General features: G+C 40.6%; 1 non-coding gene across 1 annotated transcript; it reads left to right on the top strand.

Annotated features, from left to right (window-relative positions):
* Positions 1–5,549: 5,549 nt before the first annotated feature.
* LOC115893397 lies at positions 5,550–5,653 on the top strand. The gene has a single exon (XR_004053407.1). It is a non-coding gene; the product is annotated as a small nucleolar RNA U13 (small nucleolar RNA).
* The last annotated feature ends 248 nt before the right edge of the window (positions 5,654–5,901 follow it).

Genomic DNA, 5,901 nt, shown 5'->3' on the forward strand with positions numbered 1-5,901 from the left:
GCACTGTGGCTCATGCCTATAATCCCAGCCCTTTGGGAGGCCAAGGTGGGCAGATTACAAGGTCAAGAGATCAAGACCAGCCTGGCCAACATGGTAAAACCCCATCTCTACTAAAAACACAAAAATTAACCAGGTGTGGTGGTATGTGCCTGTAGTCCCAGCTACTTGAGAGGCTGAGGCAGGAGAATCCCTTAAACCTGGGAGGCGGAGTTTGCAGTGAGCCAATATCATGCCACTGCACTCAGCCTGGCAACAGAGCAAGACTCTGTCTCAAAAAAAAAAAAAAAAAAAAAAAAAAAAAAAAAAAAAAAAAAAAATATATATATATATATATATATATATATATATATAAATGCAATAAAATACCACCTACACTTAAAAACATGGTAAAGCTGGATAATCTACACAATCATCACTTTTGTTAAACTGGTATGAGGGCTGAAGATGAAGACAACCAAGTGAACTAAATTCCACAGAATAAAAAGTCCCTCCGAGAATAGACAGAATTCTTTCATTTTTGGCAAAGTTGGAAAAGTAGGCAACCACAAAAATGGGTAAGAAAAAGTCATCCCCCAAACTTTACACATCTTTTGAAGATCAACCATGCATATACAGATCATTTGAAATGATCAAGATCACAATCAGCAAGCAAGCTTTCAATCACTGGCAAGCTTCTTTTATTGAACCTCTACCAGATGCACAGAAAGCACAGAGATCTGGGAAACAGACATAGTGAGCCCCACTTAGTGGACTGGCAGGAAGGCACTGACTGCTGCTCTGAGATGGGCAGGGAGCACTGACTGCTCCCCTTACCTTTTCTCTTGCAAAATAAAAACCTTAAATTCAGCGGGGAGGAACAGAAAATTCCCGTCCTTCGGACCTAACCAAGGATCCATTCTTTCTGATGTAAGAGTAAACATGAAAGACTTCTGTCTTCTGGGAAGAACAAGGAAAAGTCAGGCAAACTTCTGCAAACCAAGGGCATTTTTAAATGAGATTAAGGAAAAAGAGATATGTAGAAAGGAACAAAGATGAGAATTACATTATCATTACAGTCAGTAGCCGTTGCCAGATCTCATGGAATAGGCAGCTGAAATTTCATAGCTAGCAGATTGGTGTGACCACCAAATGTATAATACATGTTATTATACATTTCTTTGTTATTATACATGACTGTGTAGGACTCGAGGAATTTGACATGTATCTGTCAAAAGTTTCCAGGTAACTTGCAAGGCATGCTATTTAATTCTAAAGGACATATAATTCAATTGTGCCTCACCACTATAAAGAGCCTAAGAGACCAGTCCCAGAAAAGAGATAATTGGAACTGATTTTTCTCTTGCTCCTAGCAGACCATTAGGAATAATTTCATCATGCTGTATACCCCTCTTTAGGTTGTCATAACAAGAAGCCCGAGGCACTCCTCATGCAGACTCTCACTGAGTTTTCTCTTTTACTTAATCCTACTCAATCTCTCAACAAGTCTTCATCACCCAAGTCCTTCCACTCTGCTCCATGGATTGCAAACCCTCATCGGCAAAATAATCTATGTGGTAAATCTCTTATTTGAAAATTCCCTTCACTCACTTGTTCTAAACAAAACTGAGCTTTTCTCTGAACACATGTATTCTCTATTGCCCTAAGAAATGCTGGGGTTGTTCTCTCCTACAGCTCATACAACATCCACACAGCATAAAGGTGCAGTTGGTAACCTTGTTCCACAATTGTTTTCTTCAGAGCACTGTGTCTCCATCCTTTCTGAGACTTCCTAGGCCCTTGGAAGTAAGTTCTATCCATGCTCTCTCCTGTCTCCTTTCCTGTACTTGCTACCTCCCTCCTTTCACTATTCCTCATTGAGGCCACTGGTGGAGAATTTTACTGCCTACCTTTTGCTTTTTCTCTATAAGTCAGTTTAAGCTAATATTCTGGTCTTACACTATATCAGAAATCTGACTGCTTCTCCATGACCACCCTGGTCTACACCACCCTCACCTTTCTCAACCTGACAAATAAAATAGCCTTCTCCTTAGTATCTGTGAACCCACTCTTGCTCAAGTACAGCCTGTTCTGTCAAATAAGCCAAAACAAGTCTTTTAAAATTGAAGCCTATCACATTAATGGTCTTCATTTCACTTAGGATGAGGCATTGAAACCTCACTGAGATTTACAACCCACGTTTATCCGTTTCCCACTTACTTCTCATCAGTTACCAGCCACACTGGTCTTGCTGTTCTTCAAGCTTGCCAAGCACATTTCTGTCTCAGTGTCTTTGCACTTACTGTTTCCTCTTTCTGAGTGCTTTCCCTTCAGTGGACGTAGGGCTTGCTTCCTGTTCATCCAATCTCTACTCACATGTCACCAGAGCAGAGGCCTCCCCGATCACCTCTCTAAAATAGCATGCCTTCCTTCTCACTTGCTCTGGCCTTACTTTGCTTCATAGCACCTGCAATTCATTATGTTCTGTTTGTTTTGTGTATGTACTTTTATTAATAGTTGAGTGCTTATTTCTTTTTTTTTTTTTTTTTTTTTTTTGAGGCGGAGTCTTGCTCTGTCGCCCGGACTGGAGTGCAGTGGCCAGATCTCAGCTCACTGCAAGCTCTGCCTCCCGGGTTCACGCCATTCTCCTGCCTCAGCCTCCCGAGTAGCTGGGACTACAGGCGCCCGCCACCTCGCCTGGCTAGTTTTTGTATTTTTAGTAGAGACGGGGTTTCACCGTGTTAGCCAGGATGGTCTCGATCTCCTGACCTCGTGATCCGCCCGTCTCGGCCTCCCAAAGTGCTGGGATTACAGGCTTGAGCCACCGTGCCTGGCCAAGTGCTTATTTCTAATAAAGTGTTTATTTTAGAATAATTTTAAGTTTCCAGAAAAAAATGGTAAACGTAGTACAGAGTTCTTTCTCTGTTTCTCTTTCTCTCTCTCTATATATGTATATATGTACATATACACGTATCTAGATATATATCTAGGTGTGTGTATATATATGTGCATATATGTATATACATATGTGTATATATGTGCATATATGTGTATATATATGTGTGTGTGTGTATATATATTCCACATTTAGTGTCCCATTTTATTAACATCCTACCTTAGTGTGAGACATTTCTTAAAGCTAATGTCCCAATATTGGTACATTATTATTAACTACAGCCCACCTTTTACTCAGATCCTCTTGTAACCTGATGCCCCCTGTCTGTGCTAAGTTCTCATCAGGAGCACAACATTCCCTTTAGACATCAAGTCTCCACAGGCACTCCTGGTAAGCGAGAGTTGCTGACCTTTCTTGTCTTTTCGTGGCCTTGACAAGTAGGAGGGGTACTGGTTAAGTGTTTGTTAGAATGTTCCTTAATTTGATTTTGTCAAGTGTGTTTCTCATGACTATATTTTGGTTATGGGTTTTGGGGAGAAAGACCACAGAGGTAAAGTGACATCTTCATCAGGTCCTATCAAGGGAACATACTATCAACATGGCTTACCGCTGTTGATGTAAACCTTGGTGGTTAACATGTTCTTTCTTCTTACTTAACATGTATTTGTTGTTAATGAAAAGCCATTTTAATTTTATCAGCAATGCAATAAACAATCAACAGCACTTTAGTTAAAGGAATTGAAGATGTTTGGTTTTAAATGACATTAAAAATATTAGCACACTTTATCCTAAGTAAACATCGGAAGTGGCTACTTTACATAGACTCATTCCTAATAGAGTCTTTTGTTCCCCAAATTCCACTGGCTTACCAGATTCTGTTGTATTACTACGCCAGTTTAGTTCTAAATTATCAACTCACTGGTATACATGATGTCTTTTGTCATGATTATCTGTCATTTCAACGACTCTGAATCTTAGGAGCATTCCTAAGATTCCTAATTAATGATCGTGACTTTCACACTTCAATTTCCACATAAACGTGTCCTTGTGCAATATCATTCCTTACGACTTTTTTTTTTTTTTTTTTTTGAGACAGAGTCTCCCTCTGTTACCCAGGCTGGAGTGCAGTGGCGTAATCTTGGCTCACTGCAACCTCCGCCTCCTGTGTTCAAGTGCTTCTCCTGCCTCAGCCTCCCAAGTAGCTAGGATTACAAGTGCCCACCACTGCACCCAGCTAATTTTTTTAAAAAATGTATTTTTAATAGAGATGGGGTTTCATCATATTGGCCAGGCTGGTCTCGAACTCCTGACCTCAAGTGATCCATCTGCCTTGGCCTCCCAAAGTGCTGAGATTACAGGTGTGTGCCACCGCTCCTGACCAGCTTTTTGAATTCATGGAAAAATACATTGCTATGAAAATAAAAATATTCATTCCTATATAATTTAAAATTCTCCTCTATTACCCAGTAGTAGGAATGCCCTATTATGGTGAACTGTATTGCATACCACACCTTTTACTGCCTTGAGCTATTCTGTATCAGTTTCCATTTGAGGCAGGCTTTTCTAGAGCATTTTTGACCCCAGCCCAGAGAGGACAGACAAGTGCTAGGAAGCTTTTTTCTGAGACTTTGCATCAGAAATATCTTGTTTCTTTACCTGTAATGAAGACTAAGTTATTCTAGAGCCTTAATAATTTTCAAACTCTGTAAATATTACTCCATGTTTTCTAATTTTCTGTATTTTAGTTGAGAAAGTCATTTTCTCTGTTAGTTTAAAAAAAAAACAGTTTTGTCTCTTCTTTGGCTGGTTAAAAAACATTTTTCTGTGTAGATGAAACTGAGAAATGTCAGCAGGTGCTGCCCCGTTTTCAGTATTTTCTTCAATTACCTTAATCAACATTTAGTGAGCTCATTCAGTCAGAAAACTCAGGCCGTTAGTTCAGAGAAACAGTTATTTCTAGCCTTCCTCCATCTGTTCAGTTCTGTTCCTGTGGAATTTCTAATAGCCATGTATTAGGACTCTTGGAAGTCTCCGTGTCATTCATATTTTTCCTCTGTTTATCACTTTCATCTGAGCTTCAAGAGATTCCCTTGAACTAATTCAATAATTTGTTTTTTTCACTCTCCAGTGTGCCATTTACTTCAGTCATCACGCCTTTTGTCCACTTACCCCTTCTTGAGATGACTGCTTTCTGTAGCAGCCCGCGGCTGTTCTACCATGTCCCACCACCTTTTCCTCTCTCAAAACACATGCTTTTGGGTTGTGGTTATTATTGATGAAGTCATTTTTTCTCTCTCTTAACTCTTCTTTTCTCCTCCCCATGGTATCTTTGTTTAATGACAGGAATCTGTTTGCTTTAAATGTTCACACTGGGGTGGGCCTGGTAGCTCACGCCTCTAACCCCAGCACCTTGGGAGGCCAAGAAGGGTGGATCACCTGAGGTCAGGAGTTCAAGCCCAGCCTAGCCAACATGGCAAAACGCTGTCTCCACTAATAATACAAAAATCAGCCGGGCGTGCTGGTGCATGTCTGTAATTCCAACTACTTGGGAGGCTGAGGCAGGAGAATCACTTGGACCCCGGAGGTGGAGATTGCAGGGAGGCGAGATCGTGCCATTGCACTCCAGCCTGGGCACAAGAGTGAAACTTCATCTCCAAAAAAAAAAATGTCATGCTGGATGTTTTTGTGGTTTATGAATGTGATGATTGGGTGTTCACACTCAAGCGTGAGATGTGCCTCTCTCAGACCTTGTTCCAGTGTCGGTACATTACCGGTCTGACATTTAAAAAGAAGTGTTCACACTGGTACTGCTCTTCGGGCTTTGCAGCCTTTCCATTCTGTGATCTTGTTCTTTGCAAACATTCACATAGAGATACCTGATTCATTCATACTGAGAGTTGAGATGAAATCTGTCAGATACTTCGTAGGTCAGTGTTCAATTTTTTATGGTTACTCACTGTGAGATATAATTTTGCCTTTTCCACTAGTTGAGTTATTTCAGCGGGAAATAACTGGAGGAATTGGTAGAA

The sequence above is a fragment of the Rhinopithecus roxellana genome, chromosome 14 (genome assembly GCF_007565055.1).
Source record: "Rhinopithecus roxellana isolate Shanxi Qingling chromosome 14, ASM756505v1, whole genome shotgun sequence".
Classification (NCBI taxonomy): Eukaryota; Metazoa; Chordata; class Mammalia; order Primates; family Cercopithecidae; genus Rhinopithecus; species Rhinopithecus roxellana.